Source organism: Thamnophis sirtalis, unplaced genomic scaffold (assembly GCF_051295495.1).
Source record: "Thamnophis sirtalis isolate CommonGarterSnake01/CBP01778 unplaced genomic scaffold, rThaSir2_p1.2 scaffold_1, whole genome shotgun sequence".
NCBI classification, from domain to species: Eukaryota; Metazoa; Chordata; class Lepidosauria; order Squamata; family Natricidae; genus Thamnophis; species Thamnophis sirtalis.
Window position 1 is genome coordinate 36,066,928 of NW_028261381.1, and position 15,304 is coordinate 36,082,231.

The 15,304-nt window shown below is 42.2% G+C and overlaps 1 protein-coding gene across 1 annotated transcript in view; it reads right to left on the reverse strand.

Moving 5' to 3' along the window:
- The window catches only part of LYPD6 (LY6/PLAUR domain containing 6), a 76,681-nt gene extending 76,539 nt beyond the window's left edge, over positions 1-142 (reverse strand). Inside the window, exon 1 of the mRNA XM_087710635.1 lies at positions 40-142. The gene's annotated coding sequence lies outside the window, so the exon portion shown is untranslated. The remainder of the gene's footprint in view (positions 1-39) is intronic.
- Between the last annotated feature and the right edge of the window lie 15,162 nt (positions 143-15,304).

The window sequence follows — 15,304 nt, forward strand, 5'->3', positions numbered from 1 at the left end:
CGAGAAAGAACGTGCCGGACAGCAGCCCTTTTTACTCACCGGCTCAACGCCCAGACCCCTTCGCCTCCGGCCGGCCGGGCCGCCCGCCAGCCAGCCCGCCTGCCACCCTTTCCCACGAGCGTACAATGCAGCGAGGCTGGCGGCGTGCACTGCAGTCCTGCCCGGGAACGCTCAGCCTCCCAGACACTTCCCGGCCAGCCAATCGGGAAGGCCCGACTCCACGCTAAATTCTTGGGCTGCTTTGCCATTGGCCAGCCAATTAAGCCAGGCTCGGCGGAGGCGAAGAGCTCTGAGAGGAGCCGCGGTGGGGCTCGACGCTCCTCGAGTTGAGGACGGCCGAGGAGTGAGGCGAGGGTCTCGGCTCTGCCGGGCGGCCGGTGAGTGTTGGTCAGCCCGGAGACGCGAGGGGTGGGGAAGCATAACCCCCTCTGACGCCTGGTGCCACGGCTCCGACTCTCTGGAAAGGTTCCTTGGCCGTCTATAAGGAGGGCGGAAAGGGAGTCTAATTCAGACCTTGGCATCCCATGCCCAGCCTACAGTGCGCGAATCACCCCCGCCGTTATTACCATCCATATTTTAGTATCTGGAACGAGACCAATCTCCCGCGCAGAGGGTGGGAGGGCGTTGGGGGTGGAGGCTTGTCCAAGACTACACGACCCAAACGATCTCTGGTCGACGAGATGGGGTTTCTTGGAGCCTTGCATAGGGCTGGGGGGGTGGGCGGAAGGGAACCCCTCGTCCCCCCCCCCTAAACCCATCGGTCTTGGAAGACAAAAATATGCGCAAGAGAAAAATATGGAGAGCTGATCTTGAATTGAAGCAACCCTAAAGTTATTATTTTTTGCTTCCTTACTCCTCTTTGTACCGTGTCGCTTCTCCCGAAAAAGGAACCATGGGATAAATAGATGTTGGGTGGGATAAACCCTGAAGAACACTAGCATATTTTATTTTATTTTTATTTTATCAAGCATGTATTAGATAACATACATAGGTATAAACTTGGTTTTGGATACCTGAAATGGATGTGAATAAAAAGAAACACTAGGACAGAGCTAATTAGGAAGGAAGGAAGGAAGGAAGGAAGGAAGGAAGGAAGGAAGGAAGGAAGGAAGGAAGGAAGGAAGGAAGACTGCTGATCTTTAAACTCTGCTTAGCACATCTGCAAGCATCTGCCTTGGGACAGTCCTGTTGTAGTGACCCTACTTGCTGCTGCTTGGAAAGCCAGCAAGCGGCCATCATTGGTAAAAGGGCCCCTTGCCTTCTGGAATAGCAAGCAGGTGAGCAAACAGAGCAGCTGATGGTTGTCTCCAATAGCCATCTCCCTTCTGGACACACAGCTTGCAGCTGATGGTGCTGTTTGGTTGGTGGTCAGCTGCCTTTTAAAATTCATTTTGCTTCCTGTTTCCATCGGTCAGGACTAGGGTAGAAAGAACCTTCCTGCTCCATTCTGTATCTCTTTTTTCTTCTAGAATAGATAGTGCAGAGAGGAAGGATTTTTTTTAAAAAGGCGGGGAAACACACGCACACACACACAAAGTTTGCATCTGTACAGGTTAGGCCTGGATTTGTGGTGCAGGGGACACAAAGGTAAAGGATTGGGCCATCAAGAATATGGAACTTTCTGCTTCGAAAGGGGCCACTTTTCCCTTTGCCCAGCTTAAGTATCATGGCTTAAAGTCTGTTTGCTTACAGGACCACCCTGTGGTTTGGAACCACAAAATTATCCGCTACAATGTCCTACCTGTCAATGACTACTTCAGCTTCAATCACAATAATGAACGAGCAAACAATAGATACAAACTCAGGGTAAACCACTGCAAACTCAATTGCAGAAAATACAACTTCAGCAACAGAGGGGTCAATGCCTGGAATGCTCTACCTGACTCTGTTGTTACATCCTCAAACCCCCATAATTTAAACCTAAGATAGTCTACTGTTGACCTCACTTCATTCCTAAGAGGTTTGTAAGGAGTGTGCATAAGCTCACCAGTGTGCCTACTGTCCCTGACCTACTGTCTCCATTTATTTGTACCCATTTACTGTGTTCATATTTATGTTTATACTTATACCTGTTATCTTTTACGTGTTTGACAAACTAAATAAAATAAATAAATAAAATAAAACTGGTCAGGCAGAAGAGGCGTGCATGTTCCAAGTCTATCCAACAGTTAGGATAATCTTTCCTGTCATGGCAATCCACTTCCCTCTGGAATAACATCCCAAGGCAGGTCAGATGTCCTGGCTGGTCTTTCCCAAGGGCCAAAAGGCTTGGATCTGTGCTAGAACCTGGGAACCCTGGATGTATGTGTAGGGGAGTCCAGAATCATGTGTTTGAGATGGATGGCTGTATAAATCTATTAAATAAATAATAAAGTCTCCTTTGAGTCCATTACAGACACGATTTACTATTGACTTCTTTCTAGCGTTCCAGTCTGACTTAGAACTCTGGGATTGCTTGGTGATATCTTCTCCAAGCACTAACTAAATCCCATATTTCAAAGCCAGCATGGTCCACCACCTTCTGCTGTATTAAATTGGCTGGTTAGATATGTCTTGCTTATTACTGGACATGTTTTTTTCCCCTTTATTAACAAAGGCAGAGAGATCTGATTTTTGCTGGAACATTAAGAGACTGATTTAATCTTTTTCTCTCCCTCTTCCATGATGATCTAGACAAGTCTCTACCACTCACAGGCCTACTGGTAGCTTTGAAAAGGTAGCCTTCATGGCTACTGCATCTATTAGAATTCTAGGAAGCTGACAAATCCAACCACTTTTTCATCCAACCCAGACATGCGGACGTCAAAGGAGACATGGGAGAATAACCAAGCCCATGCTACTGGAGAGTGCTGTCGTTAGGAGCCACTTTGTGTTATCTGGTTGGAATAGTGCAGGGGTGTCAAACTCGATTTCATTGAGGGCCACATCAGGGCTGTGCTTGACTTCTTGGGGCGGCTGGGGAGGTTGTGGCCAGCTCGACGTCACTTGTGCTAGGGGCACCTGTGGTGGCCTGAGTGCTCTGCCAGCAAAAACGGAACTCCTGCGGCCCTCCCGAGTTCTGTTTTTGTGGGCAGAGGGTTGCAGGAGGCTGTCGCAGCTGAAAACAAGCTCCATTTTCGCTGACAGAGGCACCATGGGCCGGTCCTTCCCTGTTTCTAGGGCTGCCCCATGGGCCAGATCTAAGAACCCTGCAACCCAAATTTGGTTGAGTTTTGACAACTATGGAATAGTGTAGTTTATTTAAAGGTGTGTGTGTGTGTGTGTGTGTCCTGTGTACTTGTAATGTATTTTAATTCCTGTTAGTTGGTCACAGTAGCTTGAGTGAGATGGACAGTGATCTAAAGCTAAATAATGTTCCCTAGCTACACCTGGAGAAAATGGGAGATGGTGAGTTCTAACCCTGCATTAGGCACAAAGGAAGCTTGGTGACCACTTTCTCTCAGTCCTAGGATCGACCAAGGGCAATTCACTTCCAAGATCTTGCCAAGAAACCTTCAGGAATTCATCCAGGTAGTTGCCACCAGAAAACATTGACACAAAAGTGCACCCATAACACCCACCCACCCCCGAGGATGCCAAGCATCAAACCTGTGGCCCTCTGATGCAAGTGTGTACTACGAAGCTGTGCCTCGTAAAGCTGATTAAGTTAGCCTGCTTGAAGCAGATCTTAGTGTCACATTAACCAGCATTCAACTGGGATGGCTTAGCATAATATTTTTTTTATCATCTTCAGAGGGTGAGCATTTGGATTCAACTTTCAAAATGCCTTGGGCCTCATTTCAGTCTTTAAACCAAAAGTGAACCATCCCCTGCTTCTAAATTTATGTTTAGGGACTCTCCGATCAGCGACTAATTGAAAAATGGCCCAATAATGTTCAGCTGCATTTTGTCTGGGGAAAAATGTGCTGTTTTGCTTTAGGCTTAAATTACCCACAGGCCATGTCCCTACTTTCACCTAACAGTGGCATAAACTCCATTGGCAACATCTTAATTTTCTGCCATATTGCCAATATACATTGCTTTGTTGTATCTCCATCCCATGAGTGAGACAGGCTTAAGTCGTCCTTAGCTGTAAAGGGATTAAAGTGATATTTTCTCCCTTTAGCTGCTACTATTCAAGTATAAAATCTGTTATTTATGATTTGTACCTCTGAACCTTCTTTACTACATGTGGTGATTTGTGCCATTCTACTGCTACGCTATTTCAGACTGATGAAAGAGAAATATTTTAGACTTGTATGAACATTGAGCAAATGTTTTCTCAAGATAGTTCTCCCAATCATGCTTCAAGCTTCCTGATACATTCTCTCTCTCCCTCTCTCCCTCCCCCTTTCTCTCCCTCCCCCCCTCTCTCTCTCACACACACAAACCAAGGAAGAAAAGCTTCATTGCACAAGCAAATGTCCACTTGCATCTCGGAGGATTCATTATAACAGCAATTACTGTTCCATCAAGTTTAATATTTCTCTTTCTGCAGAGGTGTGCAACTTTGTTCAAGCTGGAAGCTTCCATTGGCCTCAGAATGGAGTGATGGTGCCTCATCCTAAAAAGAAAATCAGATTTAATGCTACTAAACTAGACACAAGAACAGTTTTTTTCCCGAACCCCACCACTCTGCTAAACAAATAATTCCCTCAACACTGTCAAATTATTCACTAAGGCTGTATTATTATTAGTCTTCTCATCGTTCCTATCACCCATCTCCTCCCACTTATGACTGTATGACTGTAACTTTGTTGCTTGTATCCTTATCATTTATATTGATATTGTTTCCTGATTGCTTATTTGTACCCTTTGACTATCATTAAGTGTTGTACCTTAAGATTCTTGACAAATGTATCTTGTCTTTTTATGTACACTGAGAGCATATGCACCAAAGACAAATTCCTTGTGTGTCCAATCATACTTGGTCAATAAAGAATTCTATTCTATTCTAAATTAAGCTTAGCAATGTATATTTATTATGATTGTTCCTTATATCAAAAGCTACATGTCACAGGCCTCTTTAGGCTTCCCTGAGGGCTGATCCAGAGCATTTAGAGATCTTGTACAGCCATTGGGCTTCAGGGGGAATTAGAGGTAGTCCTCAACTTACAACAGTTCATTTAGTGACCATTCAAAGTTAAAACCGCTGGAAAAATGTGACTTATGACCATTCTTCACACTTAGGACCGTTGCAGCATCCCCATGGTCACATGATCAAAATTCGAATGGTTGGCAAGGGATTCATATTTATGATGGTTACAGTGTCCCTAGGATCATGTGATCGCCTTTTGTGACTTTCTAACAAGCAAAGTCAATGGGGAAGCCAGATTCACTCAACATCCATGTTTCTAACTGAACAACTGCAGTGATTCGCTTAACAAGTGTGGCAAGAAAGATCATAAAATGGAACAAAATCCACTTAACAACTGTCTTGCTCAGCCACATAAATTTAGGGCTCAATTACTGTCGTAAGTCGAGGGCTGCCTGTATCGTCTTAGTGGCCCATTTCAAATTCTTTCGTAGTCCATGCTAGCAATTTGGACTTGGCTCAAAACATCCAACATTTCAAAATGTTTACATTGCAAGTAAGGACTTGCGTTAATTTCTCACTACACTGGGCCCTGACACCAATGTTGCTCACGCTGATTCCCCCCCCCCCCCTTACTGGCTAAGAACTGAAACCCTGCTCATTTATTTTTTTCAGATTTGCATGACAGCTGTGGTTAAACAAAAATAGTTTAAATCAATTCAGGCAGCAGCTGGTAAAGAAATATGCCTTTGTAGTGACAACATAAAGAAAGCAAGGACTGAGACTGCCCCTCCAAGTTTGTTTCTCTTTTGTATTTTATAGACGTGCAGCAACTTCAGCTGAAATCCTTAAATAGAAATCCTTACACAATTTAATGTAGAAAACTATCCACTTGTCCAGCACTCCTCATTATTAGAGCCTTGCCTACTTTTGTCTACTTAATTTGATATTTATCTTCCTCTTAGTGCTTTCTTCTTTTATAAATATTCACTTTTGCAAAATGCCCAAGAAAGCAATTTGTTCACTGGTCACAATTCATACAGCACTGTGTGGTGTTGTGTATGTGTGTGTTGCTGTGATGCAGAAAATTCTGCAGTTCTCTCCCCACCACCACTTTATTTCTTATTCAAGATGATAAAAGAAAAATTGCTTTTAAATGTTCAATCCAAAGGGGAGAATGTCGGTGAAATTCTGATAAGCAGAGTGCGGCATTCCTGCACCAATTCGATTATGAGGTATTGGGGAGAAGAGAATTTTACATAGAAGAAAGAATTTGCTGAGAGAGAAAACTTAAGGTAGGAATATAAATTTTTTAAGAAAGTGTTCTTGATGCTTGCATGAAAGCAAACTAAGGTAAGTTTTGTTTTTGGAAATAAACAATGATAGGTAACCCTGAGTAATTTAAGGACTTGCTGTAGCTGCATTACCCAACTTGGCTTTCACCGTCTGTTCTCTATTAATACACACACACACAATCACACACACACACACGCACACACACACCAATAAAATGACCTCGGGACAGTTTTTTTCTGCTCTACTTCCAAAGAACACTTTTCCACATTATGTCACCTTCAGTGCACATAACCATTTTGGATAGCAAGTTTCATTTTGTTGCAAGTTTACCCCCACATTTCATTGGCTGTTTCCAATGCCCCTTCAACAGAGTGGATACTTCCCACAATCTCTAATAAAACTACCTTGATCATGATGGTTGCAATAGTATAATAATGGTTACAACACTTGTGTATAGACAATTGTTGGTTTAGAACCCAATTAAAATGTTCTTTAATCCCTTCTCCAACCCTTGAGTGTCCTACTTGTTCCTGGCTAGCTTTTTACTCTAAATAAATAAAATGGGATGCATTGTTTCATCCTTTATCCTTTGAGATAGAAGGGTTTCATCTCAGTTCTGTACAACAGCTAAAGACAAAGATAATTTTAGAATTGCTTTTCAGAATGAGATGGAAGGCATATAGATTTAATGAAAAAAATAATTTGGAAACTAATGAAATAGTACCTCATTGCCATAGTGTCTTAGCCCAGATAGGATATTCTTAAGCTAACTTAGAGTCAAGTCAGCACGAGACAGGAACTATTTATTTATTTATGTAGGCATCTGACATGGCCAGCCTCTAAACAAAAATAAAACAACTTGGGGAAGTGTATAAAGAAAAAACTAGAAAAAGTCCACCAATAATAAAACACAGCTTAAATGGTAAATGCAGATATGACCTAGGGCCTATCTCAGTGGTGAAATTATTGTTTTTACTACTGGTTCTATGGGCGTCGCCCATATTTGGAATATAAGATGCACCTAGCTTTTGGGGAGGAAAACAAGGGGGGGAAATCTGCTTCTACCTCCCAGCAAGCTGCCTCCTTGCAGCAAAGAACAAACAGTATAGATGATATACACTGTTTGTGGTGTTACATTTCAGACTATACTTGTACAGATGCTGTTAAAATTGATGTGGCTTTCTGGAAGTATAGTTATTCTCTGCTATTTAAAAGAAGATACAATAGCACTGGGCCTCTTCAGATCAAGCATTTATTTTAAAAAGCTTCTTCATTTTGTTAAGTTGTCTAGAACAATAATAAAGCAGTCTTTAAAAAATAAGTCTATAGGCATTCATAGTTATTGACTTACCTCCTTGCAGCAAACAGCAAACAGCCTGATTAGCACAAGAAAAAAAATCTGCCTCTGCCTTCCAGCAATTTGCCTTGTGCAGCAAACAGCAAGTTTCACTTTCAATTTCAGCATGGGCCTCCCGATCATCAGCTGTTTCAGGCTGTAGGGATTGCCATAGCCTATTGTCACGTCCACAAGCCCCATTTTCCCCATTTGCTGCAAGGAGGTAAATTGCTGGGAGGCAGAGGCCAAAGGGTGGGGGCCAGTGTGTGTATGGGGCTACATTCAGTGTATAAGATGCACCAAAATTTTCATCCTCTTTTGGGAGGAGGGAAAGTACATCTTATACTCTGAACAATACGGTATTTTAAGAAGATACTTGGTTGATACCTAGGACGCTGGCAGCAACCCATATCAACCATTAGCACCAGTCAATGATATTTGTGACACATCTTTATATGTTCCCTTGACTGAGTTTAATGCTTAATGAATAAAAGAAATAATAATAATAATAATATTGGAGCAATACCTAAAGAGCTATCTTGCTATTTGGAAATTCTAAATTTATCAGACTTGAACATTCTGACTCTACAAAAAACCATCCTACTTGGAACAGCTTATATCCTCCGACGTTACCTTAACAGTTCCTAGGTCCTTGGTTAGGACTCAAGCTGTTGAGCTACCAACCAGCCCCAAAGGCTGGGAATCTCACCAAATATTAACCAAATAACAACAACAACAACAACAACAACAAACCATATCAACCATTAGCACCAGTCACTGGTATTTGTAATGCATTTTTGAATGTTCAGTTGGCTGAGCTTCATATTTAATGAATAAAGTATATAATAATAATATATCACGGCTGTTGAGGGCCGAAGTGTACAGTTTATTGACTTCACTTTACCAGGAAATGCCAGAGTCAAAGAAAAAGAACTGGAAAAAATCACGAAATATCACACAACCTGGCCATCAAAACTACACGGCTATGGATGAAACATGTAACAATGATACCCGTTGTCATCAAAGCACTTGGTACCATGTCCAAGAATTTTACAGAACACATCAAGACATTGCAGCTTCCTACAATAACACCAGCGGAACTGCATAAATCTCCGCTACTTAGTAACATTGTATATTTTAAGAAGATACTTGCTTGATACCTAGGATGCTGGCACCAATACGTATGAACCATTAGCACCAGAACATCTTTAAATGTTCAGTTGACTGAATTTAATGTTTAATGAATAAAAGAAATAATAATAATAATGAATAAGGGAAGAAAACTTGCGAGAGTGCAACCATCATTTGAACTTTTTGGCTCATAATTGAAAGCATTTGATTTTCACACTCCCACTAAACACTAGCTATCCAAGAGGAATTTTTCGCTCTCTGTAAAATCATTTTGAGCTTTAATTTCCATGAAACTGAAATGATGAATTAGCTGTGCTGTAAATCATATTTCACTCAATAGTTGATTACTTTTCAGAGTATTTCCCACATGGTGCCATTTTAAAGTATATTTCTTCTCAAAGCACTTTCTAAAATATGCAACAGATGAAATACTTTAAACTATAAAGGCTTCATCTTGTGAGAACATTTATTAGGTCCCATTAGGCATAAAGCAATTCTATCTTTAAAGTAAAACATTTCTGCATCAGAATGCCTTCACTTCTCCATGACCATGCTAGCGACAGGCAGGCAGGGCTGAAGTGAAGCTTTTTTTAAAAAAATCCCGTTAAGTTAATAATATTCCTCTCCAAGAAATTATCTACTTTTAGCTTCTCCTTATTAGCAAGAGTGTAAAGCATTTGTTTGGTTTTCTGTGTGAATATACTACATAAACAGCACTGTCAATGGTGGGATTCAACATTTTTTACTACCAGTTCTGTGGGTGTGACTTGGTGGGCGTGACATGGCTTGATGTGTGGTATGGCTTGGTGGGCGTGGCAGGGGAAGGATACTGCAAAATCCCTATTTTCTCCAGATCAGCTGGGACTCGGGATGTTGCAGCTAATCTTGTCACCAATTCAGGACACAAGACCACGAAGATTTGGAGAACTCAGGTTTATTTGCGCAACGGTTCAGAGCATTAACGTGACAAATTCTGAACCCCGGGTTATGCCCAGGATGTTACTTTTATATATTTCTCAAACCCGGCACTGCCCGGGCGTTAGGCTAGGCTACCTTCTTTATCAATACAAAACACAAGAAAGGAGAAGCGTAACTAAAAAGAGGAAATTCAATAAATGATGAATTTGCTATACTTCTATATGTGGGTGGGTTACATGGGTGGGTCTTACCTTATACCATCTGCTACTTTTGGTCCACATCCCTTGCACAAGTCTTATGGTCAGTTACAGGAATTATTTTAGACATAGGCCATTCAACTCTAGGTTACATTAAACAAGTTATTTCTGTAAGCAACATTTAAGCACGTTCTCTTTTTAAAAAGTAAATTTCCATTAGCTCAGCCACTTGACCTCTCTTTTATATGTTTATCAAAATATTGTATTCCTTTCTTTTATACTATCTTTCTCTCCTGCCTCAGGGAGGCAGAGAATAGGTGGGGGTGGGGCCAATCAGAGGTGGTATTTACCAGTTCTCCGAACTACTCAAATTTCCACTACCGGTTCTCCAAAACTGGTCAGATCCTGCTGAATACCACCTCTGAGCACTGGGAAGCTGGGAGGGGAATGCAGGATGCCACAGGCATTGCAAAGATCTGTTTCCTTCTTTTTGCTAACCATGGATTATCAAGACAAGTAGAAGATTTAATTATTTGTTATAATTATATTCCACATTTTCATTCAGGAGCTCAAAGCAGCATACCCAGCAGTGCTCCTTCCTCCTATTTTCTTTTATAAAACATTGGGGCAGAGGTTGGGCTGAGAAGGGCTCACATCCTCTATATCCATTTGCTAAATTCACTACTAGGCCTTGGCTAGCAAGTCATGTCAACGAGTTCTAGGGCACAGATTTTTATTATCAGCGGTTTGATGGTTGTATGAAAACGTGGGGCTCGTCTCCAGATTTACTCCAAGAGTAAGGTGAGGACTTTTTCCTGCATATTGCAGATTAGTTAGAAAAAAGTAATTATACATCTATGGAGTTTCTCAGTCATCCAGGTCGTGGTTGTCCCAAAGCTGCTGTCCCAAAAGGCAAGTGGACTTCCTTATATTTTTTCTTGAAAATGTTTTGCTTCTCATCCAAGAAGTTCTTCAATTTATTCAGGTAATTATTGGATTGTTGTTTTTCATACAAATGTGCACATTCAGACTTGAACTAGCCCAGTGTAATGTATGTTTAATTCAGAAATATTCCTTTGTGTTCAGATCACTATCAGATAGAAGATACAGGTAATCCTTATCTCACGATCACAGTTGGGAACAGGATTTCCATTCAATTGGTTGTCATGGGATTTTGCAACCTTTTTTGCTGTGATTGTTCAGGGAGTCACTGCAGTTGTTAAGTGAATAATGTGGTTGTTAAAAGTGAATCCCAATTGTTTTTGCTTCTCAGGAGCTGACTGGGAAGGTTGCAAATGGTGATAATGACTCTGGGACACGGCAACCATGATGCCAGTCGCCAAGAACCTCAAACTTGAATATCAGATCGTGGGGACGTTGCAACTGTCACTTGAGGACCGGTTGTAAGTCACTATTTTCACTGCAACAGTCGGTAAATGAATGGTTGGAAGTCAAGGACTATCTGTCTCAATAGTGAAAATGAAGCTTCTCTCCATGTTGGATGGCCAATTCTAGGTTATTTTGCCTTGCTTCATTTCTATCTGTAATTGATGCTAAGTCTGGACCTAGTTCTCTCCTGAAGTCTGGTTTGTTTCCTTAAATCAGGGGTATCAAACGCAAGGCCTGGGAGCTGGATCCAGCCCACAGGGTGCTTAGATCTGGCCCGTGAGGCCACCCTGGAAACAGCAAAGGATTGGTCCATGGTGCCTCTGCCAGTAAAGCCAGAGCTCAGGAGGGCCGAACTTCATTTTCACTGGCAGAGGGTTACAGAGGCTGTCATAGGTGAAAACGGACCCCAGGAGCCCATTTTCATGGGCAGAGTGCTTGGGCCCCCACAGGGCCCCCCACACGCGTGATGTTGAGCTGACCATACCCACCCTGGCCACACACACACTACTCGCCCTCCAGGTTAAACACAACCCTGATCCGGCCCTCAATGAAATTGAGTTTGACACCCCTGCCTTAAGTCATGCCCCTTTGTTTTAATTCCCTGGGCTTTGGGCTCTTAGATTTTTCCCATTATTTCATCTCTTTTTGCTACTATGATCTTCTTGCTTTCTTTCCACATTATCTTTCTCTCCTTCTGCTCCTTGCCAAATTCAATAAAGTTTAATCATATCAAATAATATCAATTAAATGTAGGTTCTACTTCCAATTTTTTTTGCCATTGGTTCTCAACAGTAAGGGGAAAAAATAGAAATTAAAAATAAACCAGACCTATAGTCTTACTCAGGGGATGCAATGGCTCAGTGGCTAAGATGCTGAGCTTGTTGATCAGAAAGATCGGCAGTTTGGCAGTTCGAATCCCTAGAGCCAAGTAATAGAGTGAGCTACCGTTACTTTTCCAAGCTTCTGCCAATCTAGCAGTTCAAATGCAAATAGAAAAATAGGGACCACTTTGGTAGGAAGAAAACAACACTCCGTGTGCCTTCAGTGGTCACATGACCATGGAGACATCTTTGGACAGAGCTGGCTCTTCGGCTTTGAAATGGATATGAGCACCCCCTCTAGAGTTGTGTACGACTAGTACATCTGTGCAAGGGGAACCTTTACCTTATAGTCTTACTCTTCTTTCAATCTGAGGATAAAGTTTATGGTCATTTCGGTAACTGCTGAAAACCCTCTGGTGAATTATAGCTTAAACAGCATACTTCAGCTTTAATAAATTACTGCTCCATCTACTGACAGATATTGAATCAACAATTGATGTATGTCCATTCTTCAGTCACTAGCCAATTTCAACTCCAAAAAGGAAGGGGATAAAGCAGGAGGCAGAGGTATACTATTCTCAAAATAGAATACAGGTCATGAAAAGAGACAAAACGTGTATTTCTGGATCACCGGGCACTGCTATAAAGGCATTTTCATTATGAACGAAATGTTTCTCTCCCACATGCAGCTTCATAGACTACAAAAAGGGCAACTGGATAATTTATCATTAAAATCAAGGCAAAGGCTAATGGAAGATATGATTTGAGACCTGGATGCTTACACTTCCCCTGTGACTAAAGACCAAAAACAGAAGATACTGTGAAGGGCAATTAAGTAAAATATTGAATAACTTCTAGATTGTCAGAATTATAATTCTGGGTGACCTTGCCTAATTTTCATTTCTGCTGCACCGTATTTTGCTATAGTTTGAAATCTAAGAAAAGTAAAACCACATAAAATTTTTCTGTTTCTCCAGAGCACTGAGGGAGCAGAGATAAGATGTGTTACCATTTTGATATTTCCAGTTCCTGGTAGGCAAATAAGTTTCTCAGATAGGATCTCGGAATACCTTCCCTGTAATAATTCAGAGAGCAGAATATTATAACTAGCCATTTCCTTACTTTTGGAAATATAAAAAAGAGACAGAGATAGCTGGCTGTTTCCCCAAACCCCCTTATCATGCAGGCCCTACTTTCATGTGCAAAAAGGGTTTTTCCTTCAATTTTTTACTTCTGTCTGCAACCTGATATTATTTATTCTTTGCAGAACTATATCTTTGGCAACAGTTATACCCCAAGGATTATATGAATGCTGCTGAAAACTCTTATATCAGGGGTGTCCAACCTTGGTGACTTTAATGATTCCCCCTCATACATATGTACTAGTCATTCCCGACTCTAGGGGGCGGTGCTCATCTCCGTTTCAAAGCTGAAGAACCAGCGCTGTCCAAAAATGTCTCCATGGTCATGTGGCCGGCATAACTAAGGTGCACAGAATACTGTTATTGGGAATTGAAGTCCACATGTCATAACATTGCCAAGGTTGGACACCCCTGCCCTATATCATTAGTTTTTGATGACATTCCAACTAGAAAGAAAATCATCAACCATTATTCGTGGAAGTGAATCTGAGGAGTAAAACTCGAGTCTCATCAGTAGCTCAACTTCAGCCTCCATGCCCTAGTCCACGAATTGGAATTGGGTATGTCTAGTTTAATGAAAAGAAGGACCAGGGGAGACATGATAGCAGTGTTCCAATATCTCAGGAGCTGCCACAAAGAAGAGGGAGTCAAGCTATTCTTCAAAGCACCTGAGGGCAGGACATGAAGCAATGGGTGGAAGCTAATTAAGGAGAGAAGCAACTTAGAACCAAGGAGAAATTTCCTGATAGTTGGAACAATTAACTAGTGAAACAACTTGCCTCCAGAAGTTGTGAATGCTCCAAGTTTTTAAGAAGATGTTGGACAACCATTTGTCTGAAATGGTATGGGCGAACCTTTTGTGGCTCACGTGCCAAAAGCGGGGGGAGCATAGGGGGCTCGTCTGCGAGCGTGCCACACCCATAATGGTAGGTGCATTACCCCAGCATGCATGCGCGCATGACCAGTGTTCCTCCCCATTTTTGGCATGCTTTTTTGCCCTCCCCAGGCTCCAGAGGCTTTATAGGAGCCTGGGTAGGGCAAAAACAGCCTCCCCCCCCCCAGGCCCTCCGGAGGCTTCAGGAGGTTTCCTGAACCCTACGGAGTATGAAAAACCGGCCCTACGAGCAAACCGGCAGTTCGGGAATGAACTTCTGGTTTGCCCATAGGGCCGGTTTTTCGCACTCCAGAGGCTTCAAGGAAGCCTCTGGAGGGCAAAAAATGGCCTCAAAAGAAGGCCAAAGTCTGCTGGCCAGTGCATGCATGCATGCTGGCCAGCTGACAGGGCAACGCTTCACATGCCCTGACAAATGGCTCCGCGTGCCACCTGTGACACACGTGCCATAGGTTTGCCATCACAGGTATAGGGTTTCCTGCCTGAGCAGGGGTTGGACTAGAAGACCTCCAAAGTCCTGTCCAACTCTGCTATTCTATTCTATTCTATTCTATTCTATTCTATTCCATACTATTCTATGCATCTCTGTTTCTCATTCAAGAAGGGATTCACAACCCCCACTACCCCCACATTTCTGGCTTGGTCTGAACCATTTCTTGAGAGTTCTTTCCAACAGAGAGACCCATTTGAGCCAAGACTTTATCTTGGAAGTGTTTGTAAGGCAACCAGTACTAGTTCAAACTATGTAAAAAAAATGAATCATTTGACAGCTATTGCAGATCTTGATGCCAACAGGAAGACATAATCATGGTGAGCCATCCAGTTTTCCTGGGATAGAAAACTAATGCCAGATCTATAAGATAGACCAGTCTAGGAAACCAATGCCAGTCAAAGCTATTTTTATTGTAACAAAATCTTGCAAATTCTGAATGTGCTTTCCTCCACAGCCTCATTTTATCTTGGTATAAACTAGGGAGGGGCTTGCCTGAGAAGTTTACTCAAACTAGTTTCTTGGAATGGGCTCAAGCTCCACTTATCTGTTTGTTGCCTTGGTAGTGGCACTGTCCTCTATCTTCCAAGACAATTCTCTTTGCCCTCTACAATTACCTCCAAATATTTAAAGATGTAGACTTGTTATAATGGGTCCCCTCTATGTTTCCTTTTGGTC